The sequence below is a fragment of the Manacus candei genome, unplaced genomic scaffold (genome assembly GCF_025592945.1).
Source record: "Manacus candei isolate 608988 ecotype Guabito, Panama unplaced genomic scaffold, ASM2559294v1 h1tg000024l, whole genome shotgun sequence".
Lineage (NCBI taxonomy): Eukaryota > Metazoa > Chordata > Aves > Passeriformes > Pipridae > Manacus > Manacus candei.
The window spans coordinates 7,919,114-7,945,823 of NW_026138072.1; the positions used below are offsets into that span (position 1 = coordinate 7,919,114).

Consider the following 26,710-nt stretch of genomic DNA (forward strand, 5'->3'; position numbering starts at 1 on the left):
CATCCAGCAGCCGCCGAAACGCGCCCCGGTGCTCCCGGCGGGGAAGCCCGACCCGCCGCAGCGCGTCTCGCCGAGCGCCCGCCGAGAGCGGCTCGGAAGAGTCGGTGGAGCCCGGCGGGCTGACACCATCAGCAGCACCGCCCCCACGGGGCCGCAGCACCGCCCCCCGCGCCCGCTGTGGCCGCCCCTCGCCCAGCTGGGTGCCATCGGAAGAGGGTCGAGGGCCGGAACGGGTTTGATGACCGCAGCTCCACCTAGAGCTGGCCCAGGGCGCCCGGGGACGGTAAGGGCACCGCCCGCCCAGCGTTTGCCGAAGTTAATACCGATGTTGAAGAGGCGTGCTTGGAAATCATTTTTCTGTTTAACAAAGACTTGGTTCACTACTCAAATTGAGTAGTCCTAACTAGGGCCACGGGGATGGTAAAGGGTCCGCATGAGGAACGGCTGAGGTCACTTGGTCTGTTCTGCCTGGAGAAGAGACTGAGGGGAGACCTCATTGGTGTCTTCAACATCCTCATGAGGGGAAGCAGAGGGGCAGGTATTGATCTTTGCGGTGACCAGTTACAGAAGATGCATGGAGGGAGGTTTAGGTTGGATATCAGGATATCAGGAAAAAGTTTCACCCAGAGGGTGGTTGGGCACTGGAACAGGCTGCCCAGGGAAGTGATCAACAGCACCAAGCCTGGCAGAGTTCAAAAAGTGTTCAGACAATGCCCTCAGGAACATGGTGTGATATGTGGGGTGTCCTCTGCAGTGCCAGGAGTTTGACTCGATAATCCTGACGGGTCCTTTCCAACTCAGCAAATTCTATGATTATATGATTTAGTTTCTGTCACTAAAAAACATCGTACTTTGGGGCTCTATGAAAATGTTTGGTGTGTGATGCAACTAGATTGTATTTGTTCATTGTAGAAAAGATTAAATAATAGTCAAGTGGAGGAATTGTTTACTCTGTGTGCCAGTACCACAGAGTGGTTTCAGTTCACCAGGCTGATGCTCTCAGTCCTCCCAGACCTTGGGCACCACCTCTTCCAATGCAGAGGGCCATGGGGCTGTGCCTGTGCTGTGTCTGCAGCTCCCTACCCTAGGGCTGCTCAGGGACCCCACTGCCCAGGGCTGAGCTATGGATTGAGCCAGCTTCAACTCCAGGGCTGGTCCTGTTCCTCTCTGTAGCCAAGTGGCTAGAGCTGTATAGCTAACTTCTGATATAATTGTGTTTCTTCAGGCTGTTGAATAAACAGGTTTTTATATTTTGGTGATGTTCTTGAATCCAAAGCAACATCAAACAGATCACACAGAGTAACCTAGTCTTGCCAAGGAGCTCAAATATGCCAGTGATGGCACTCTGGCAGGTTGAAGGACTCTTTTCAGGCTGTGCTGACAATTACTGTAACATAGATAACTGATAGCTACCTTAATCTGAACATTGTCTATTAATCTACTCTGAAACACTTTTTAGACATTTCCTGCTATTTTCACAGAAATTGAGTCTGTTGGATGTGAGATAATGTTGATGGGTTTGCATCACTTGAAAGTGCTGTTATCATTTTAGTTACAACTAAAATGACCTTGTAATTGTAATGTTACCTTTGTAAACATACTGCTAGATTTTCAGCATTCAGAACACTTTGCAAGTACTATTTTAGGGACATCATATTTTTTCATAGATAATTCTGTTACTCACAGGAAATAAATGCATGAGCACAAGCTTTGAGTTAGGACATCATATTGCTACGATATACAGAAAAAACATTTCCCAATGACAAGAAAAATATTTTTAATACTGCCAAAAAGCCAAATGAACACATCCTCTCCTAACATCTATACTGATAAGAACATATATATATGTAAATAGAAATTAAAATATAGAACTATGGTAGTTCTAGTGTTTTAATCGTTACTCATGTACCATTTTAGTCATATGTTCTAGTCTTATTTTATTCTATTTCTAGTCTTATTAAGAACTACTGCAGTAGCAATAATGAAATAATGCTAATACTAAAACCAACAATAACAATAAATCTACCAAAGAATGCAGCACTTTTGCTTTCACATTACCTGCCTTGGCTGAACTTCTTGTCCCTTGAAGTCAACGCCAAAGTCCCACTGGCATTTAAAAAATATTGGAATTTAGTTCCTGGTGGTTTATCTGCCCTGTATAAAGCTGAGTCACAGCTCAGGCTCAGTTTTGCCCTTCTGCCAACATCTGGAACAGTTTTGAAGTCCCAGTTCACTCTTCATTGTTTGTATATTCAGTATGTCCACATTTGGAAGTAGGTTTGGCCTCTGAAGTCATGATGGAATGCAATGAATTTGATGGCACCCTAGGGTTACGTTGAAGAAGCAGGAGTGAGAGGAATCAACTCGGGCTGGGATGCATAAGAAAAAATGATTTTTGTAGGCATCCCCATTCTTGGGATGAGGGAAATATCTCCAAGCTAAGCCACCAAATGCTGTCTCAGGGTGGGCAGACTGGGTTTGAAAATATGTATCACCAGGAAACAAAATGGTCTCTTGAGAAAACAGAGGTATGTATTTTGCAAAACTGTCCTGAAAAGTGAGAGGCATGATTCTTTCCTTTGTCTGAACTAGAGTTTTGTCAACTTTTCCTTATTCTAGCTTCATTTCCTGGTGTTCAATGGGTTGCAAGAAGCAGGAGCTTGTTGCTGCCTTCCATGGCATCCTCTCAAGACCACAGGTAGGTGACCTTGAGATAAGTTTAGAGAGTACATGGCCCATTATATAGTCAAATTCTTTGCAATTCTACAACTCATAATGAACTAAGAGCATATATGTAGGCTTTCCTCTGCCTAACCTCTATGCTAAGTCTAAAAAATGAACTCAGATGAACTTTTTTTACTTGTGAGTTTGTCTTGTTCCATTTTGTTGTAATCTTTGTCTAATCCATTTTTTGCTCTGGTTGTTGGCTTCTGGTAGTATTTCCCAAGGGTGAGTAGAACGTAATGGACTAGATAAGTTATGAAAGAGACACTGATTATCGGAGAAATGTGAAGAGACGTCTTCATAGGAAAAAAAGTGAAAGAGAGGCATGAGATATAGGAGGAAAAAGGCCATTTCTGTAGAGATACATAGAGAGAAGGGGAGACAGAAACAGGTACTGAAGAAAATAAAGAAAGTATTTCTGCATGATCTTCTCAGGACAGAAAAATAAAATGTAAGCTTAAAGTTATATTTAAAATGAAAACAATAACAACACAGACTTTTCCATATTTCTTTGAAATACTTTTTTTAAGGAGTTGAACTGACTGTCTTTCTACGTAAGTAAGGGTACATTTTAAACAAAGCACAGGTTTATTCTCTGGAAATGCAGGGTCAGATCAGTGTCTGAAGATAAAGTACTTGATTTTTGTACCAGGCTTCCTGTGGAGTAAAACTGTTTAACTATCACAAATAACAATGTATAATGCACGTGAGAATCACAGCTTCAGTGGCCATTTCTGTTTTATTAATCATTTCATACAGGCTGGCATGTTAGAGAAAGGAGTGCCATAGGAGATATACTGATTCTATAAATAAGTCTTTCATGTATCCAAAGTGTTAGCCTTCCTGACTTCAGAAATCCTCCATCAGTGACAGCTCCCCTCATCCTTTCTCTTCAGCCTATGCTCAGTGCAGGGCTTACCAAGTCAAATTACTAGTTTGACTTTGTAGCAAAGATTGCACACTGATGTATTCTGAGTGTCTACCAGTCTAATACCAAGGTATAGAAAAGTATCATATTTAGTTTCTTCAAAGAAAGACATATCTGTCCTGTGAAATTTATAGTCACAGTTCAACAAACACAGGCAGTACATCAGTTGAGATTGTTAAAAATCCAGAAACACCTTTCTAAGTTCTGTTGTCTTAGAAGTCTAAATAATTTCCAAGTTCACTTAGGAAACTAATGTCCAAACACTGTATTAGTAGAGGAGATGCTGAGGAAGAGGCTTACTTTGCTTGTCACCACCGCAATTTCTTTAAAAATGTAGCCATTAGAGAGTCTATCTGTATCTGTCAGCCCAGTATAGGCATGTTGCTCTTGGTTATGAATGCATGAAACAACATGCTTAAGCTAGCAAAAATGTAAAAATGGCTAAGTCTGCTTTATTTGCCTTCTCTGTAAGTGTTGCAAAAAATTGTTTCTGACACATAAGTCATGTCTTGAAGATTCTAGAAGTTGTTGTGGTAATATTTTTGGCACTTAAGAAATATTGTGGTTTTTAGAATCAGGGAATGAAAGAAACTCTAACTCAGATTGTCCAGGATATGTGCCCACTTTCTGCATTTCTTTTACCCCATATATTTACATATGTAAGTCCAACATGAATTTGTATGGAAATACCTATGGTAGCACTCAGGTAGCTAGCCATCGAACTATTTCAAATTTAGCTGGATTTGCCCAACATAATATAAGATTTAATGACAAGGAAGTCCAAGAAAATGGCCCACAGAACCAGATATTTTTTGCTTTCACCTCTATAATTTTTTTAAAATATAGTATCATTACTAACATGATGTTGGTGACATCAACATGCCCACTATTAAGAGGAAAAGAGGGCCTACTTTAAAAAGCCAAACATTAGCATAACAAATCTTCAAACTGCAGAAATTAGGAATTATTTCTGAAATGAAAAAGGCTAATATGAGTTTCTCATTATGAAAGTATCAATAGAATAATTTACTTTTACCTTTAGTGTAGTTGATACAATAGGGAATGATTGCAATAAATGAATATAAATTTGCCTTAATATTATATATTTTTTTATTATCAGAAAATCTGGCATTAAACGAAGCCACCCTAGAAATGGAAGATAAAAAAGATCACTGATAAATCTTCCTGTAAATATCTGTAACAAGAAAAATTACCTTTAAGATCATAGAACACAAAGCCCAAAATTTTTAAAAAGCCCTTATAAGAACTAGCAATTAAAAGCTAAGTTTTATAATATATTTTCTTATGAAAATAATCACAATTGAATCACAAGTCCCATGACAAATTTAATAAACTACCATGTAGTAAAATATTAGAATAAAGTCTTGCAATAAATCGGTACATTATTCATGGACTAGAGAAGATTAAACTCTCAAAGACTGCTATTATTAAAGTAGAATAGGAAAAGCTATGAAAAAGAAAACACCATGGAGCTGTTAGATGGAGGACTGAGAGAATAGAGTGCTAGCCAAATAGATAGTTTAAGTAATTAAAATCTATAGATGTATCAGTGCTCTGCTACTTAGAAAATGCAATGTTTGGCATAGTGGTTTAGAGACTGCTTGATGGATGCATAAGAGAAATATATGGGGCTTGTGTTTTTAGATTAAGTGGTTAAATTGCACTATTTTATGCATTCAGGGAACATATATTTAATTCAAAAAACCAGGTATAGTCTTTTGAGAATCTGAGAATGATGCATAAATACCAAACCCAAGTGCTCTTCATCCTATTTACTTCTACAGGAAAAAAGCCTGGAACAATGCCCTCCACTACATCTTCACAAACATTTTAAAAAGCCATGTTCTTTATAGAAGTCAAAGAGATGGCAAAATTTGCAGTCATTATCATGTCCATGGCTGTTCTGTAGTGGTTACTAGCAATAAGAGGCCTATACAAAATCTCTGGTTTATTCAGTATGGTTTTCCACTGTCTGTGCTGTCTTCTGGTCACACAGTTCCAGTACTCAGAAATGGAATAGCAAGCAGCATAAATTACACTGACAAGAGGAGTCTTGCTGGTGGGCTACATGTTTACATTTTTAAAATGAGTAGTATTTATATAAAATTTTGACTGTTCTCTTTCAAGATTTTAAAAAGCAAAAGTCAAATTTAAAGCACAAACATTTTCAGATGACAAAGGCAAATGAAGAATAGTAAAACTTCACTGTTGTATCTAATGTAAATACAGCACAAGAATTGTGCTGTGAAAAGGAATAATCCAAATTTATGTCTCAGAGCAAGTGACCTAATGAAAGTCGGAAACTAAATCAGACTGGGCACTGAGGCCAAGTCATTTTGAAAAAATTCTGTTTATGTTATAAGAAGATGAGAATACAACTCAAAATTAGTAAACTCATCGGAAGCAGCAGTGCTCTGAAACCTCTTCTGTTTGCCATCTGAATTTGGCCTCTGTGAATAAGCTTAACTGGCTACTTCATATCTTCATTCCTCTGCTCCTCCTGATAACTATTCACTAGCTACATGTTTGAAAGACAGATTGTAGCCCTACAAAGTAATTTTTTACATCAATTTCAGTTATTCTGTTGTTGTATGTATCTGTTTACTGGTTGGAAGTTATTTTTGAAATTATCGATATTCCACTTTGGAATTAATGTTTTATTTAAAAGAACAGAAATGGATCACATCTTCTTAAAAACTATCATCTGAACTCTTACATTGCAGGTTAAATAAACTTTCACAATTGAAAAACTATTTTAATAACCACATTTTCATATTTTCTTTAAATGAAAGCTTAAATCTCATGGGAAGTTATGTGTTATCCGTGTAAGTGTCATTACAGCACACCAAAGCGACTTAATCTACTTTTGGTACATGGCAAGAGCAGCATAGTTCATTTTTATATGAAATAGCAGTTTGGGTTGAAACAAATGTTCAGCGGGGATTTCAGGGGGAAACCCGAGCTCTTATTTTGCCATACAAGATTTTTAGCTGTGTTGCTCTGAGTAACTGCACTGAAATCAAGACATTCTTGATAGAAACATATACTGCCAAGTGCCTTTGTTGTTCTTGTCCTCAATCAGTTATCATCCTGCTTTCATTAAGCTCATCCACCCACTAAATTCCCTTTCATGGGAATTTCATCAGTATAATTTTCAACTCAAAACAGGCAGACAAAACCTGTCATTGTTCTTGGTCAATGCTGTGTACTTCTGAGAATCTGGCTGTGCATGTGTGACATACAAGGACAGTAATGAGAACCTTCCTTTTCTGTTTGCCTAACTTTTAAATATTATCTTATTCTTCTAAAGATCTAGAAGAAATTTGAGAGAGAATGATGGTGCTGCTTTGTGTTATTCCAAGAACATTCACTGAAAGCAGGGAAAGTTTTAAGGAAAACTAGAACTGAATAAACCAGGGCATCTCCAAATATGAAGATCAACCAAAAAATAAACAACCAAAACCAAACCAAAACAAACCCCAAACAAAACATACTTATCCATATGAAAGCAAATTAAAGATTTCCTTCATCCCCCCTCCACCATGTTACTTTAGAATGGTAGAATGGTGGCTTCTCAAAAGATACTCTCCAGAATTTCCAGCTTTGTTTTTTCATTATATGCACAATTCTGAAAACCATAGTGAGTTGAAGATTGCCCTAATTTTATCTCTTTACCTGTGCAGAAAGTTTGGTAATCATTATTGTGGTGTGGGTGTGCTGCTTTGCTGCTGTAGGCTTCCAGTTTTACTTTGTTGGTTGGTTATTGAGGCGATAGAGAAATTCATAGTAAGAGAAGTGTCCTTGTGCTTGTGGTGGCAGCTGCATTGCTTGGAACGCGAGAAACACCCAGATGAAGGCTCTGCCTGGCAACTTCCTTTTCCTTTAATTCTTCCTCCTTCTTTCTTCTTTGCAGATGACAGAAACAAGAAGAGCCCTTTTGAATATTTCTTCCTTGATCTTTATATGATAATTGAATAAATAGCTCTGTAAGAGTCAAAAAATGATTAAACACAATCATGAATTCTGAAGAGGGAAGGTTTAGGGAGATATACACACAAAGACCAATGTTTCTGACAATGCATTTCAGAGGGAAAAAAAAGCATCTCAAGTTTTAATGAATCTTACTTAGATTGAGAAAAGGACATAGCATGCGGGAGGACCTGAAGAGATCCAGAAAGACATAGCACATCTTTATCTTGAAATATGTTTTTAAAATCCTGACTGAGGCTGTTGTGCTGCCAGCAAAAAGCTAAAGATCTGAGAATGTATGACTACTCCCCTAAAAGATATAGGACTAATTTATTGTATAGAGGCAAATAAATAAGTGCCTGGTTGTTTTATGGATTTGCATTTTTGTTCTTATCTTTTTTTCTTTTCTTTTCAACTTTTTCCTGTTGTTTCTAAGCTTTATATTCTTCATGGTTTATGCCATATGTTTTAATTGGCCTGTTTTCATCTTCTGCTTCTAGTCATATATTATCCTTCTACTCAATATTTTGTCCTTATTTTTCCTGTTTTGTTTCTCACTCATTTCTCTGTTGTCCACAGTCCCATCTGTTTATTCTGTGTGATAAAGTACAGTTTTGTATTTTGTTCCTCTAAATGACAAGTGAAACTATAGTTCTAAGATTTAGCATGTCAGACCTCCAAATATGATCAAATTTCAAAGCTTACCCTGCTTACCCTTCATGATGAGAGAGGAAGATTTATTATACAAATGGATTTTAAAAATTACATAAAAATTCATATATAGACATAAACTACACTACATGACAGACTTACAGGGCCAGAGCCCTAGTCCCGTTCTTTGTTCACCACCTAACCACAGGGGACCAGAGAAATCCTATGGAATATATGCTACATATATATAGGATGTATATACTCTGGATTATTGTTCGCTTATAAACTGTCTCTTCCCCTTCTCTCTGGGGAGTGCCAAAATTAAGGAAGGTCAAAGTAGTTTGAACAACAGGAGCTAATGTTACTGGGGCTCAGCAGATGTATGCTGAGAGTCCAGCTCTGTTCAGTGTTTTCCATGTTCCCCAGATGGTGGTATTTGGAATATGATTATTAATTTAGATGGCACAAACGTGAAAGGGACAGGTGCTGGAACTCAGTGGAGAATTTATTGTGAACCTGACAAATTGAAGATACTATCTTTAAAAGTGTTGTGAAATCATGTAGGGAAATGAGCAAATACTGCACTTTGGTAGAAGTTATCCATCATATGAGTGTGTAAAGCGCTGCAGAACACGAGCTAGGCATTTTTGTTGTTGACATGAAGATGAAGCTATTAATAACAAAAAAAACCCCCAAAAAACAAAAAAAACAGAAAATAAACAAACAAAAGCTACTAAAAACCAACCCCTATTATATCAGGAGGTAGAATTAGTGTTATCACTAGTGAGATATCTGAAATAATAATTCCACTTAATACTTACTCAGTCTTGGGTTACCAGTTCGTTAAGACCTATCCAGTCTGGTACCTTGCACTTCAAGCAAGATGTGGGCTACTTGGAGAGAAGGCAGATGTAGAAAAAATTATAAGATGTGATGGAAAAGATGAACTCTGTAGAGACTGAAAGACCTGGAAGTAGATGACTGAGGGAAAACAGCAGTTCCCAAGTACACAAACTGCTACTGAGCGTGCTGGTTTAAAGGTAAACCGGCAGGGGAAATGAACCCAACTTGAACTCAAACTCAAAAGAGATTATAAGCCAGAATAACAATTTAATAACAATAATACAATAAATACAATTATATAGACAAACAATTGGGTTTAGACCACAAAAAACCTAGATGTATAACCTGGCACCATGGGGCATGAACAGAATGTTGTTTGTTGGCTTCTGTGCTGAGCCCCCTGTGGTCCCCTGAGTCTGAAAGTAAAAAGAAAGGAAAAAAACCTGTTGGTGCAAGTGATGGTCACAGTCTGGTCGAGAGTGGTGATTGCAGTCCAGTTCAGAGTGGTGGTCGCAGTCTGGTCAAAGTTCTGGTCCTCCTCTGTATCCCACGAGTGGTACCAGAAGTCCCAAGACCCCAAGATTATACATCCTCAGGTTCAGGCAGGAATGCCCAGTACCTCCCCCAGGGCGGGGAGTTCCACAATGGGTGATTGTGACTCCTGAGTGTGAGGACAGGGACATCCTATCTCACAGGCCTCTTAACACCCAGCTTATAGCCTGAGGGGTCAGGTGTGCTTTGGGCAGCTGCTGCAAATGGTCTATTGTTAACAGGGAAATGACATGGAGGGTGTAGAATACACAGTTTGGGTTACACCCACACACTGATGAACTGGTCCCAGCTGTTCTAACTAGGACACAGATTAAGGAAAGGAATAATACATTTTCCTCTCCTGGCATCATAGAAATTATAATAAATTTCAGGAAGGTTAGATTGAAAATTCTTTTTAAAATTAAGATGGATTAGTTTTCCAAGGAGATTTTAATTGAAGGGTTTTAAGAAAAGTATGAACAATTTTATTCTAGAAGCACATATTTTTAAACACCTCTTGGGACGGAAATTACAGGACCTCCTCAAGGTCCTTTTCAACTTTATTCTTCTAGGATTTTAGAATTACAAAAATATCACATAAACTTTGTAAGAAATATTAACTCATAAATTTTCCTATAGGAGGTAAAAACTCCTACTTCCCCAACATTCCATGATGTTATGAAAGGTTTTGTAAATTCATGGAAGTTTATTTGTCAATTCATGAGACAGAGACTTTGTTTGCCACTACTTCATCATCTTTTCAAGTTTTCAAATTTAGTACTGCTGGAAGCAAAATTTCTAAATATTCAGTTACTAGAAATGCTCTTCCCAATAGATCACTAGGGAAGTGATTTAATGATGGCGGTATCGGTGCTATTTAATATTCCATAAATTTGTATGGCTTTTAAAGACAAGGGTAAAGAAGAAGCAGGAAAGAAATGAAGGGCAAGAAAAGGAGAAACATACATTAAGAAACAGAGTAGAAAAAGCTCAAAAGCAACAGGGAATGCTTATGCAAAAACAAAATGGAAAGTTGTAAGAGAGCAGTTATTTAGGGGTGAAGGTCTAGTGAGAAACACTACTCAGTGGGGACACAAAAAAAGAGCAAATCCACATTTTGCCTGTAGCCTTTTTCTGTTTCCCCCTATGTTTCTATTCAGAGAACACCTGCTATTCACATTTGAAAAAGAATGCAGTGTTCTAAACATTGTTAATCTGTTTAATTGTAAATATTTTCAGTTATTTTGAGGAAATGCCTCAAAATGAAAGCTCTGCCAAAACATCAATGCAAAGGAGGCTACAAGTATGGATGAATACCACGATGAGTAAGAGAAGTGGGCCTGTGGCTTTTCCTTTTTTTCTTTATTTTTTTCCTTGTAGACTTACAACAAATATAAAAAGTTTGATTGCCTGAATCCACTTAATGTTTTCAGAGTAGACTGCTTAAATCCATCAGCTTTATGTGTAGCAATAGTGTGTGATTTTTGCCAATGTGCTGCCTATTTGATGTCTTTAAAAAAGAAATCTAAGGTAAGTTGAATTTCATAATACCTGTGGTTGGTTGGTTTATTTTTCTTTGCATGTGTTCATCTGTGGTTTTCTGATTATAAGTTGTCTCAGGCAGGACTTTGTGTTCTTGCCTTTATTGCAGACTGTGGTGTTGGCATTGTCAATAGTGCCTAAATTCTTCATGTGATGGGTAGAAATATATTGTTTTTATTCAGTGGCTGAAGTAGTGCTTTACAAACCTCAGAATAGCCCTTGTCACAGAAGGACAGGCATACAATTTGTCTAGTGGTACCACCTTTGTGGCTCATCCAGTCCCCAGGAACCACTACTTCAGAGGAGAAGTAAATCCAAGACCACTTAAGGCTATGTAATATTTTTGGTTGGCCTACAATCTGCTTCAAAAAGAGGCAAACCATGTAAAGTGTGTCTTGGTAAAGAAATACTTTTTAATAATAAATATCTTGCATTGGCCGCTTTAGCCACCAGCGCGCTTGTAGCAAATGTGGGTAGAGCCCTTCCCAAATCTTTGTTCATGAAGCCCAGCCATGATGACTTTTTAATAGAGTAATTGATTCTAAGTTGAAACTGACTTTTGCTTTTGTTGTGGGCAGCAAGTGTTCAGATTCCCAAATGACATTTTGATAAATAGTTTCAGAACTCATCATCATGGCTGGGCTTCACGAATGAAGATTTGGGAAAGGTCTCTACCCAGGTTTGTCACAAGTTCGCTGGTGGCTAAAAAGGCCAATATGAGACAGGCATGTCTGATTGCAAAAGGCACAGCAGAAGGACTCCTTAGGTGGTATATTCTGCAAGACACGATTCCTTCTGCATTGCCTTTTCTCCTCAAGGGTGATCCTGCGTGCTTTCTCAAAGGCATCAGCAGCGTTGTAGATGGTGTGTCTCCAGACTTCCTGATTGGAGGCCAGAGTAGACCAGTTATGTTGATCAATATGGCCAAGGTTGAGATGTTGTTTCAGGGAGTCCTTGTATCTCCTCTTTGGGGCTCCTCTCTTGCAGCAGCCAGTGACAAGTTCACCATAAAGCAAGATCTTAGGGAGGCAGTGGTCCTTCATCCTGGAGATGTGCCCTGCCCAGCGCAGCTGTGTTCTCAGCAACATGGCCTCAATACTTGTGACTGCTGCTTGTTCTGGAACAGATGTATTGGTCACATAATCTGACCAGTGGATGTTTAGGATTGTACAGAGACAGCGTTGATGGAAGCGTTCTAGGAGTCGCAGGTGGTGGCGGTAGATGACCCATGATTCAGATCCATATAAGAGAGTAGACAGCACTATGTCTACTTTCAGAGCTAGAAGACAACAAAACAGGCTACTGAGAACAGCAGTGCAGTAACGCAGGGACTATTAAAGCACAAGTTAGTTTGTTTGGCAACTACTCATCAGTAAAGCAAAAGTCCTTTAGGGTTGTTAAACCAGCAAAGATTTCTTATGAGGCAAAAAGGGAAAGCAGAAATATGTTAAGAATTTATCTTATTGGGCTTTTTTGTTTGATTTGCTTTGTGTTTGCAGACATATCTGTCCTTTCAGCTATGGATTTAGTTGGGTGGAAGGATGACATCAGCTAGTCTTTTTTCAGTCCCTACTATTTTTGATTACTCTTTTGCAAGGCTCAGAGGCTAGTTAACTTTTAGGAAGTAAATTTAAATCCTTCTAATATATTTGGTTTTCTGCTCCTGTTTTACACATACTCCAAAACAAGGATGTATATTATGACACATGAAAACATCATATTTTTCAAAGAAAAGTACTGTAGGTGGTTGTATCCATAAAAATCTGCCTGTGTACTTACTAACAGTCACTTTCATATTAAATTGTCTTTCTGCTAATACTAGTATTGTTTCAAGTTTAATATGTATGTTGGATTTTTCACCTTAGCAATTATATCCTCTGCTAAAGCAGCTTAACACTCAGAACCCTCTAGGATAATACACCAAAGAGGGACATTTTCAGGTACTACACCAGTACTCCAATATTTGAACCAAAACGCCACTCAGTGCTGCCTTTATGTAGAATTATGTAGAACATACACAGATTTGAAAATACTGTGGTCAGTATTTCTTACGCCTACTGTTGTCCTGTTTTATGGGTTTTTTTGTAGACTATAATGCTCAGTGCAGAAGATAATATCATACTAAGCTGAGATTTTTTTTTTACCTCAGTTATCCATCTCAACATTAAATGTAAACTTTTTTCTTCAGTCTTAATTAAAAAATGCTCCCATAAATGATTTATGAATGTTTAAGCTTGTAAACTGAAATGGATGCAGTTATGTATTTAGAATAGATACAAAAAATATATTAAATTGATCCAGCTTTTCTTGCTGTAATGGATAGATTGAATAAACCTCCCTATCAGGTTTATTTTAAAGACAAGGCAAAATGTATGTTTCCTCAATCTCTGTCTCATGGTATATGATACGTAAAACTAGCATTTGGCTAAAATATGCAGTTATTTTTTTTACATTGAAAAAAATTACTTCCTTGAACTTAAGTTTAGGAAACGATGAATTTGGTTTTAGCACTGGATATTCTGGAAGAATATGTACAAAGGCAGTTTTCCAGGCTTCCTCTGCAATGTATGTGACAGATTAACTTGGAAATTAACAGGTCACAGTACAGTAAAAAAACCAAACTCAAACCTAAACTTAAATGGAATGTATAAAAACTGGGTTAACAGCCTAGATACCATTGCTACTATCAACAAATTAACCTAGACTATACAGAAGATAACAACGTCTTCAAAATTTAAAGCAGAAGAGGTCAAGATTATCACAATTTATGACACAAATACTGTTGGATTTGCCAATAATATCCAAGGAATTGATCTGATGCTAGTTGGCCATGAAAATTATTATGAAATAAAAAAGATGAATGGAGCATGCATTATGAAAAAAGTCCAGTTTTAGAAATTTCTGGGAAAAAAAAAGACCCCCTAGAAAACCCTGACTTTGTTTCATTGTTTCAGTATGATTTTCAAAGAACTAGGATTTTGGGAAATTCAGAAAAAGATTTATGTATAAAATCAGTGATCACTGAGTATACTCTGAATCTTCAGTTGGTGTGGGAACGAGTTGAGCCAGCAGCACCTGCATTCAGTTAATTAGGATCAAAAAGGAGTGTTTTGGCCTTGACTAGTGTTTTTGATAGAGTGCTGTGTTCTCATAGCAAAAACTACTTTGAATGATCTGCATAATAGCGTGTGTTTTTCTCTCGTGGCTGAACACAGCCACCACATAACGTGAGGTGAATGTGTGTGATCAAGGCACTGGTTTAGGACGATCCTGGGAATTCCAGTTAACTAAAAGACAAATACCAGATGCTGTTTGCGAAGGAACCCTAATAAAAGGGGAAAGCTGGAAAGACTGGCAGACATATCCTGAAATCAAACTCTGTGTGGTGGCAGCCTCATTGCTTTCAGCACCCATATTTACCATAAGGTGGATGTGATTTTCTTAATGATTTGTTTAAAAAATTAACAGTTAATAAGAATTACATTAAAATTTTTTAAAAACCAGCTGTTTTCAATGTCCATATCAATAATACTAGAACAGGCTTTCTAGGGAAGTGGTCACAGCACCATGCCTCTCTGAGTTCAAGAAGCATTTGGATAATGCTGTCAGGCACATGGTGTGACTCTTGCGGTGTCCCGTGCAGGGTCAGGAGTTGGACTCGATGATCCATATGATTCTAAGAATACTGGGCCATAGAGCAGCTCCATATTCTTAGATGCAGAGTTTTACTATGTCTGCATCCCGACTTCCTATCCAAGCATGAATTTAGGTGGTGGGAAGCCTGTTCCAGTGCCCAACCACCCTTTGGGTGAAAAACCTGTTCCTAATAGCCAACCTCCCCTGACACAGCTTCTTGCCATTCCCTAGAGTTCTGTCACTGGTCACAAGAGTGCCTGCCCCTTTGCTTCCCCTCATAGACCATGACGAGGTTCCCCTCAGTCTCCTCTTCTCCAGGCTGAACACACCAAGTGACCTCAGCCGCTCCTCATATGGCTTCCCCTCAAGGCTCTTCACGATCTTTGTTGCCCTCCTTTGGACACTCTCTGAGAGCTTAATACCTTTCTTATATTGTGGTGCCCAAAACTGCACACAGTATTCAAGGTGAGACTGCCCTAATGCAGAGCAGAGCAGGACAATCCCCTCCCTCATACGGCTGGCGACGCTTTGCCTGATGCCCCCCAGGACATGGTTGGCCCTCCTGCCTGCCAGGGCACTCACTGCTCATATTCAACCTGCCATCGACCAGGACCCCCAGGTCCCTTTCCACAGCACATGCTTTCCAGCATCTCATTCTCCAATCTGTAGATACATCCAGGGTTGCCATGGAAGGTGCAGAATCTGGCACTTGCCCTTGGTAAACTTTATATAGTTTGTGATTGCTCAGCCAACATCACACTATCAAACTTAGTTTTAAGCTGAACTATGAAAATGGGATTTGGAAATCTTGTAATTTATGCAGTTTGATTCTAAAATATTACTTTATCTGCTTATGGTAAAAAACCAGTACCCTTGACATCTCTGTGTGTTACTTGCTGAATTCTTGAGAGAATGTGTTGGTAAGAGTATATGAATTATGTGGCATAGGATTTACGTGAATGGTATATGAATTAATATGAATTAATTTATTCTTGACATTCATTCAACAGTTAGAAACAATGGCAGAGTGAAAGACTGCATCATCTAATAACATTCTGTTTTATGTATTTTGGGGCATTCTCATTGAAAGATCACCATTCATAAGGATTTTCTTTATTATAGTTATGTATCATTAATACATACCCCAATCCCTAGACCTTTATACTTATATCGCCTAGGTGGTTACTGCTCTTGAGCTGCATTGTGCATTCTTACTGTGAATATTTCTTACATAATAGTACATTTAAATGACCTATTTTATCTGATATGCAGCACTGAACCACAGGTACATTCCCATAAAGCAGTCTTTGACCTGCTGTACTAGCATGGCCTCTGTTATATTCTCTGCTCCTGAGGGAACTCTGGAGAACACAAGACAATTTTAATTAGATCGTTAGTATTCACAAGAGATGCTAAAACCCAGCAAGCATTACAGTAAAACTTTTAAGACTGTTAGATTGGCTGTGGAGTTGTTTACAGTTCCTGATCTTAAACCCACAGAAATATTTCTGTCGTTGACCCCAGGTGAATTTGTTTTGAACATTTCATTGGGAGAATAGTTAAGAAAATTGCTCAGGAAATGCTCATGCGTAATGATGGTTCTAAAGCAGATTTAAGCATCAGGTTACAATCTGTTGGTTTGATGCACATGGTTATCAGCTGTTTTCATATATCCTCAAGTTTTTTCTAAATTATTCTCAATTTTCTTCTAAGATTTATTATCGTAATTTGAATCCTTTTATCTTCCTTTTGAAGAGGCAACATCAAATAAAAAGTAATTTTGACTTTTCAAAGCTCACAAATAAAATCCCAGATATACTTTGTGTTGCAGATTCTCTGCATGAGAACAAACTCCTCTAGTTCATTTAACTGCAGAGTAGTCTCTTGCTGTCCAATCAAGCTTTTTTCCCAAGTACAACAATGGATAGAAGTGTATTTATTACTCTTGTGGGAATGTCTTGGGTTTATCATCTTACAGCAGGTTTCGATCACTTCTACTGTCCACTATTTTTATCTGCAAATCATTTATACCAGATACAGTAAGAAGAAATGCTAGACTGTAATTTCCTCTGCTTGGATAAACTTGAGTGATGTATTTTGTAGCTTTGTTGGTAATGATAAACTTCTCATAAGTGTGGGCATAGAGTGTAGGCTAGGTGGCTTCAGAAGTGTTGGTATTAATTAAGGACAAAACTAATGATGCTTTATATGTTTATTGAGATTTATAGGACTGAAGGGATAATCCATATTTTTCATGATTTTCTGCTGAAACTTAAAACAAATCTGCTTTTTGAAACAGGTTTCTAGAGTTAAAGAATGTTTGTTGTAAATAAGTATATTGGAAATCTTATTATTCAGCATCTTTTGGAAGTAGTTCTTTGCCCAGCTGAGAGAGAACTAGATGGTTGTATAAATGCTCTGGAAGCAGAAAGCGGTCTAGGAAATTCTATGGCCAGTGCAATACTAGAAGCTGCTTATGCTGATGATGTAGCAGTAGCTACTTCAAATCATCATTTAAAATGCTTTTGGAAACACAGAATCTTCTGAATATATTAATATTTAACCTTAGAAATGTATCTTAATTATTTTGTTTGGAGTAGTCCTTCCAAAATATCTGAATAAGAGCAAATCCAGAAGTCAGGGAGTTGTAACACAAAAGGAAGCATTCAAATATAGTTATATTAAAAGAAAAGAAATCTCTGAAGAAATTAGGAACTTAAAATTAGCAGAACAAAAATTAAAAGTAAATCTTAATGCTTCATGTATCAATACATATACTGAATATATCAGCATGTTAACTAAACACATAAGCTATCTGCTTGCTTATTGTCCTTGTATGGCAAATAGGGTCGGAGTGAATAATGATACTGTGTTAAAGTACAGGATACTGTAATGAGACAAAATAGCTTGAGTGAAATCTTGGTTCTAGTCTTGAAAGCAAGATATTCCTGATTAGTCCCATTCCTCAGTATGAGCAGTTTGAGAACAAATTTGCCACATATCTTGAAGTGAATCGGCAGAGCAATTAGCTTTGCCAAATATGCTTTAAACCAAAATGCTACCAAACTATTTAAAAAGTGAAAGTTTAACAAGTCTTCATATACAATCAGTTTTGATGGTATTGCTATCTCCACTTACCTCTTCTTAGCTAATTACTCTATACTCTTTATTGTAGAAGGCATTGTGATTGAGATTCAGCTTCTCCTTCTACCCATGTATGCAATATTTTAGAACAACAAGGAACATAACCTTTAAATATACAAGTCATTAAGTCAAGGTCTTTGCCTAATTTTCTAAGACTGTTTACTGCACATAAAATTAAATATGTGTATACATATTTGCAGTATTGACTCCTACATCATTATTATTTGAACAACTTTTTAATACACGTTGCCTCTTGTTTAGAATAAACTGAAACCACAGCTAACTTCAGATCTTTCAACATGATAATGTATTATTTAGTCAAATGTTTATGTAAGAAAAATCTTACTAGAAATGTCATTATTTTCTGTTTTCATTTTGTATATACCCTGTGTTTAAACTGAGTATACCCTGCAGAAGATTTTACTATGGATTGTTCTTTCTGTTATCTTCCCTGTTCTAGATCTACCACTAGTACTAAAAAATCCAGTGAAACAAATATTGGAAGATTTTTTAAAGGAGTTTTACAGGTACTCAGCTTTTGATGGAAAGTCTGTAGAGTGATCATCCAGTCTGTTCTACCTATGTATAAAAAATATTAGTAGTCTTAGATATAGAAAATGTTTCATACAGTTTCACTTAATGCTGAAAATGGTATCACAAAACTTGTAATATACTTTTAGAAAGTATGATGATTACTTTTCTATAATAAATATATATAATATTATTACTGTATAATGCTATATAGTGCTATATAAACAGCGGGATAAAAATGTAGACACCTTTCATTTGGTAGTGCCTTAACACAGATGATCAGTTCTGGACTGCTGGCAAAAAGAAGTAACAGCTGCTGATTCAAATATCCTTATAATATTAGGATATTTGATGCAAGTATGATCATTAATCTTATTTTAAGAGTAATGTCTTTTTTGCTCTGAGTCTGCCCCTTACTGCATTGTTCTGAATGGTTCGTTAATTTGATTTATTACTTTTTCCTATCCAGTACTGGTCTTCTTAACTTCCAGATTTCCTCTGGTAGCAGGAATGGAATTTGGACTCCATCCAGACACAGAACCAGGGCACAGAACTTTAGGAGACTCAGTAAAAAATCAAGGACTGTATATGAAGGAAAGCAAGGTCTACTAACTTGCCATTCCCAAATATTTGTCTAATGTAAGTTGTGTTATGTTTATTGTTATTATTTGTGCTTGTGAATCAAGTACATTCTGATTGAATGCTGAATTATGACAATATATTGGATTATAATTTGATTATTTTCCTTATTTTCTCTCCATCAGTTTCTAAATTTAATTTCCTGATACTCCTGTGTGTCTTTAATTTGGTAAATATTCCTGTCATCCTGCAGAAGATTAGAAAACTCAAGCTTGTTTATAAAACTCTCTTACTTGTCCTCTAGTAAAGTTCACATATGCAAATACTATTTTTGTATATTCAAATTAAGTATAGCTATTTGTAGTCACAGTCTCTATCTTATTTGCATGCAAAATGTACACGTTCAGTCTGAAAGTTATTTAAGAAGGCAGCTCCAAGCAATTTCAACTCACTTTTCAAACCAATAAATGAAATTCCTACTAAATAAAATTGAATCATTTTATTCCTAATGCTTCTGAAACTTTACAATTCAAAGTGATTTTGAAATAGACATTTAAATGTGTACATTTACAAAACTGTCATATATGAGAATGGGACTTCTTATTTTTCTCAGAGACTTGTTTTTTATGGTCATCTTTTAATTTTCCAGTGCACTGGGAATTTGAATACAGCAAATAAAGATACATAATACAGAAAGCAGAAAATATTTGGGCATCAGTGTATGGAACTTTACACACTTTTTCAGAGCATAGCTGAGAAAAGGCAGAAAAGATCTGTGACAGCTTTTGAGTACTCGACTCACTAATCCACAGAGCTGCTACTTTATGAATATGGTAATAATTTTTCAGATAAAATCTGCTTCACAGGCTTTTCACAGTTGATCATTTTGGGGTGATTAATCCTGCCGGCATGTAGGGATGGGTTTCTGAAGGGACATGAAAATGAAGGAGGTAGAAATGTAGTAAGGCAACTTTGACCTTGAGCTACAGCTGCGGCCTAGCAAAGGAACAAGTAAAACCTCATTAAGGAAGAAAGTGTGAGAAAGAGAAGAAAAACAGCTGCAGGTAGAGGAATGTGTTTGGACATAAGAAGAGATGCCGGTGACGTGTCAGGAGACAGGATGTGGTGTGTGCATAGACACTAGAAACCAATTAGTGATGAGATACAGACGTGTGAACAAGAACACTTAACCAATGACATATTATATTAGCGCGTGGACAGAGGAAAAGTAGGTAAAAAGAACAAGTTTTTTTATAATAAAACCTTTTGCCTGCCAACCTGCAGTCTGAGACCATCATTTAAGCCGCCGTCAATTGGTGACCCTGATGTGATTTATTGCAATAACAACCACGGACCTGAGAGTGGTGGCGGTGGTGCTCCAACATTTGTTGGTGGACCTGAGAGCCGAAAGTCCGGACCTAATTATTTACAGGCACCTGGAAAGAAGGTGAGCCGTTGGAGAACAAAACTAATGGGAGTGCAGATATCCGTGGAGGAGGAATCTGTTGTCACAGTGCTAACAGAGATACTAGAGAAGCACGGTTTGCGATATCAGAAACGTGCGCTCTGCACCTTACATAGTTGGTGCAAAAGAAATGCGTAGGTGCTCAGACAGCATTTTGTATAGACATTTGGGACTCTGAGGGGAGAGCGATTTTAATGCAGGCAATGCAGGCACTGAGTCTCTTAAGCAGGCTGCCAGCGTCCTGAAACTCTGGTGAACTGTCTTTCAAACTTTAAAAGATCACGCTTCTAAAACATCATCACCCTTCAAGCCAGAAAATGAAGAAAAACCTAGCAAATCACCCCCAGAGACAGTAAAGGGAGAAAGGCCACCCCTCTCCCCTCCGCCGCTAATACAAGACTTTTCGGCCGTGTAGTCGCCCTGATGGAGAATGGAGCGCATGGCGTGGCAAAGCGCAGCGAAGCAGCGCCCTGTGAATAAAGCAAAAGGGCTTGAGAGCTGGCAGGAGAGCAGCCTGGCAGCAGCGGTGCAAGAAAAAACCAGGAGAGGCTCCAGGGGGAAACAGGAATGGAGCAACCCAGGGAAAAGTACCACTTCTTGTTGGGGGGGGTTGGGGGGAGTGGGGGGGGGGAGGGGAGACAGGCTAGAACGCTGCCTTCCTGCATTTCTGTTAACTCTCATGTTAACTCTGTTATCTGTCCAATGTGTCGTTGTAAGCTCACAGTGTTACTAACGGTACCGTGCTAGTGTGTGTGTGTGTGTGTGTGTGTGTGTGTGTGTTGGGGGCTGTGCGTGTGTGTGGAAAAGCAACCATGGGTTTGTTAGTAACTGTTAAAACCCAGGGACGAGGGTCCAGGAGAGGTGTCTCAGATGGACACAAGAACATAGGAATTGCCTTTGAGATTGTTCAAACTGCCGCCTGAGTCCGGCACGCCGGGGCCGGGGCCGGGGCCGGGGGCTGTGCGCTGGGACCGCCGCCATGACGGGCCGGGCAGAGAGAGGCACCGGCAGCCGCGGCGGAGGAACCCTGGCGGCAGAGGCGGCGGCAGAGCAGGCGGCAGGGCCAAGAGCTGCTTCTGTGGAGCCAGCCGAGCTCTTGTGGGAGTCCCCCAGGGCCCCACGGTGTGCTGGGTGCGCTGCCGCGCTCCGGGACCGGGCACCAAGCTGCCGTGGGAAAGCTGTGGGGGGCTCGGCGGGGGCTGCAGCAGCGAGAAAAGAAACTAAACATAGCTTCAGCAGGATCTCGCTGCCTTCCTCCCCGAGAGGGGGGAGGGGAGAGCGAGCAAGAACAGCAGCAGAGGCTGCAGTGAGAGAGGAAAACAAGAGTCTTCTTTCCTTTTTCTGTTACTATTGGGGACTAGGTATTTAAAACAAAAAGTACACACCTTTCCATAGTTCTCGTTTCCCTCTTTAGCTCCTTAGCTCTGCAGTTTAGGAATTAGTGAGGGACCGGCTTGCAGGGGAGTTGCCCCGCAGAAACCATGCATGTAAGTGGTTGAGAAAAGAAAGCAACTGTGACTGCCCTTGTATTTTTGCTGCTACATTTGCTCAGTGCTTCTCTAGACCGTCAGTCTGCAGGGATGGGGGAACTGTCTTCTTGAAACACCCCCACAGTTAGTGCTGTGAATACGAGTGGTTGAACTCAGGGGCCTCACCCAGAGTTAGCATTACACTGATCACATCTTTAGAATTCTGTTTAAAAAGTTTACTCAGCTGATTTTTACATGATCTTACAACCAGTTATTTGTTCTCCTTTGTGCTACTTATGTTGTGAATTTTGTTCTCTTACTAGAATTTCATAAACGAAAGGACTGAAAATACAAGCAAATAATGTAGATCACATCTAAGGAACCAGCTGTAAGCTGGAATCTGGCCTTCTCCATCCTTCTGAATTGCACATGTAGCTTGAGGCTGAGTATGGAAAAAAAATAATCAAACAGTATTTTTTCACTGTTATAGACTCAAACACACCAAATATATTGGAAAATAAGTAAATTAACTTTTAAGTAATTAATTTTTCCTTCCCTCTTGAAATAATAGACAACATTTTTACAGTGCTTTGAAAAGAAAGACCTTTATGGTTATATTTTTAATTTCTTACTGAGATAATATTGATTATAATTTTGAAAAGGAAAAAGAGAGAAAACAAAACAAAATCTTTAATTTGATCCCAAGTGTGAGAAATATATGGTCTGTATTGAAAGACCTGAGATGCACCTGATGTTGTGATTAGTGTGACTAACAATACCTTTAATATCCCTTCAGGTGATCCTTACTCGTTTGGTTGTATCACAAATGAAAAAGTATCCATTCTCAATCTATCATTAGTAGTTCTCATAAACAGAAGAACCAAACTGTAGCTCCCCGTGAGCCTAGCCCAAGACTGAGAAGATGATGCAAGATACAGTAAATTAGAGAAACTGTTGTAATTGCTTTTATCATCTTTCTATTAATCAGAGCAGCAACTACAGTCATGCATTAGCCGTTCAGTGCAGGCCACGTATGAAGAACAAAATGCATTGGTTTTTTCTTTCTTGTATAGCAGGCCTCTTGCCCTAATAGATCCCTGGACCTACTATTCCCGAGTTAAGAAAGTCTCTGTCACCAACAATGTGTTTTAACTTATTCTTTCTGTATGTAGTGTTATATTGCTGGTAAGCAAGAATCAGAGTTAGAATCAAAACTTACATTTGTCTCCAGTATAGAAGGTTATAACATGATTAAATTTGTATTACGAATTTAACTGGAATTTGAAAACAAACTCCAAATTCTATATCAAATGACTTTTGAAGATATCTCACTGGCTTTAGAGATATCTTCAGCGACTTTACTTCATAATATCCAAACTAGGAAAACTTTAAAAGAATGGGTTGCTAGTATAGTTTGAATAATACCGTCAAATTATGAGACAATACTATAGTTATTGGTATTATATTTCTATTGTCTTTCATGAAAATTAATATTATTTATATGTATTTTATCCCAGTAGTTTTATAGCAAGTGGCAAGAATTCTTTAGAATATCTCTCTCTCCTCTCTAACTGCTGCAACATATGAAAGAAACCTCTTAGTTTACAAGTCCACACAAGATTATAAATAACAATGCATGAAGTGCTGAACCTCACAGAAGAAAAGCCTTGTGTTAAAAAGCAAAGAAAGCGGCTAGTCCCCCCATAGGCCCTAGCTCGCATCATGCCTGCAATCTTTTAATAGTCTGCTAACATCATAGCATGTTGGTTTGTTCAAGTTGTTTAAATGTTTTGTCTAACTCATACATTGCTTTACTGAATACCTTAGTTGAGTGAATTTTGATCATGTCCTGGATACTTTTCTTTATGCTCTTATGTTATACTTAAATATAGAACATTTACTATTACATTAATGAAAGCCACATAAACATAAGAAATAAGTCTTCCAGTTGACACATACTCTGTATGTGTCCAGTGAATATTCTTGGGTTTTTCACAGCACACAAGTTCTGAACATTTAACACAAGCAGTGTCAGTGCCTGGTGCCAAGTTATAGTGTGCTACCTGCTTTGTCCTACACGATTCTCTGCAGCCTTTTATTAATAACTGACAACCAACCACTTCGTACTATAAAACCTGAATTCCTCTGCTACAGCCAAGTTACAAAAATTCTGAAATTTGAAATTCTTTTATGAAAATTAAGCTCTACTTTGCAGAAATTCCACAGATTCATTCTGTTGTCCGAACCCGTGAGATTAAACACTTCTGTTCATCTATTCCAACTTGGAGATTAAGTCTACATTCACAAGTGGGATGCTGACCCCTGTATGCTGACTGCAAAAAGATTATGATTACCTACAACAAAAGCATAGCATGCAGGTGACCCTAGCTGACCCAACGAAGCAAGAACAGCTGGAATCTATTCTGATCCCTTCACTAAAGATGGATGCGATTACAAAGATATTATTGTCTACGCTTTTACTATTACTCATTTGTTGTGGATGTTTTAGGTTGTTTTCTTTGTTTTCATCAATATGCTGCTTAAGTTGTTCAACAGTGGCATGGTCCAACCACAGATCATGCGATAGAATGTATTTGTGCTTAATTAGATACAGCTACTTCAGTCTGTGTTTAGCCTAAAGCAAGTGCTGATAGACAAAAACTTTGTCCCTGAAACAAACATCTTGTATAATTTGAGATTAATTAGTATTTTACTATTAGTTGACAGCCTTCCAAAAGCATTTGGAAGAGAAAGTGACAAAAAGGATGATGTTAAGAAAGACCCTTGAGATACAACACACAAGTGCAAAAGAAGTACCACTTACATGACGATGGAGAGGCTGAAGGCCACTGACTGAGTGGTGCTGGTCACACCTACCCAAGTAGATGTCACAAACAAATTATATAAAAAGCAAATAACTCATACTTGAAGAGCAGTGGAATGAAAGTTGTCCATACATGGAACACTAAGCTCAAAGTCAACAGCAACGAAAGCAAAGCTTATTATTCATGTAGCAACTAACCTAACAGTTCATTTTCAGGGCATGAACACTGACAGCGGAGAGACAACACAACAACCCTTTTTCTCTCACCCTCAACCTCCAGCTGCGAAGAAAGAAAAGAAAAGGGGGGAAGTGAGGAAAGACAGGTTCATGAGAGGGTCTTACTAACTGGTTTTTGAAGTTGTTTATCTAAATAGCCAAAACTGTTTTAAGATATATGCATAAACGTAGTGGAGAAGTAGAGTTTTTGAAATATTTTGTGGTGACTAACAAGTTCTCTTTGAAGTCCAAAAGCCCATTAACATGGGGAAGTGTGTGTTTTGCTTTAGAAATAGAAAGAGTATATATTTATCTTTGAACTATAGAAATGTTTGTATGTATTTGAGTTTGGAATTGAACATGAAACAGAAATATGTTTGTATTTTACAAGTTATATTTTCATAAAACAGAAATGCATAATTAGATCTTACTCATCTGAGGGCAAGACACAAGAATGATAATTTCTTAGTTCATAAAACACAGTGACATGAAACTCAGAAGTATGTCTGTATGAAAGTATGTTTGACAGTGGCCACTTTGAGAGTGTATGTGTGTATGTTTTGGGTTTGCTCACAAATACACAAACACCCTTAAAATAAAAACAGAAAACACATAACCCTAAATTGAATGGAGTTCCATTTACAGAAGTATTTTTAGATTGAATAAAAGCTCTCAAGAACAAGCCCTATATTAGAAACACCTTTAAACAAAAGTTAAGGAGCACAAACCCTGAGGTCATCAAGTTGTTAAGTTTGGTTCAAGGCCATTTGTTTATAGGTTGGTTCTGGTAAAGTGTTGAAACAATAACTGAAATAAAGTTAATTTCTGATAGAGAATAATGAGAATAAATTAAGTAATTTGTTTAAGCTAACTAAACATGTTTCGTATTGCTTATTTGGTTTGATATTGTTTAAAATTATTTCTTTTTGCATTTGTTCCTTTTTTACCTTTCTATATCTAACAAATGTTTGATAGTCTTTTTTGATAGGTTAAACATTTTTAATGTTAGTGCTAAATTTGGGAAGATAGTCATTGTAACATTATTTGAAGTTTTGTGCATTTATTATGTATCCCCTGTTTGATATCTTGTGTTCAACAAGAAATAGGTCAGAGTTTCTCCCAGGCCTTATTTTTCAATTTAAAAACAAAAAGGAGGAATTGTAGTAAGTCAGCTTTGACCTTGAGCTACAGGTGCGGCCTGGCAAAGGAACAAGTAAAACCTCATTAAGGAAGAAAGTGTGAGAAAGAGAAGAAAAACAGCTGCAGATAGAGGAATGTGTTTGGACATAAGAAGAGATGCCGGTGACCTGTCAGGAGACAGGATGTGGTGTGTGCATAGACATTAGAGACCAATTAGTGATGAGATACAGACGTGTGAACAAGAACACTTAACCAATGACATATTATATTAGCACGTGGACAGCGAAAAAGTAGATAAAAAGAACAAGTTTTTTTATAATAAAACCTTTTGCCTGCCAACCTGCAGTCTGAGACCATCATTTAGGCCGCTGTCATAGAAGGGACTCTTGAGAAGGTCAAATCTGGTTTTGAAATTCTTGTCCCTTTGTAGGGAGGTGGATTAGACATACAGACAGGCTTTGGATTCAGCACATAAGGCTTTCAAGGGACAAAACCTT

At 38.0% G+C, this 26,710-nt stretch overlaps 1 long non-coding RNA gene across 1 annotated transcript; it reads left to right on the forward strand.

Moving 5' to 3' along the window:
* Positions 1-179: 179 nt before the first annotated feature.
* Positions 180-26,258, forward strand: LOC127471437 (uncharacterized). Its single transcript, XR_007904646.1, has 5 exons — positions 180-283; positions 2,620-2,698; positions 18,450-18,516; positions 18,990-19,159; positions 24,249-26,258. It is a non-coding gene; the product is annotated as an uncharacterized LOC127471437 (long non-coding RNA).
* Positions 26,259-26,710: the final 452 nt, after the last annotated feature.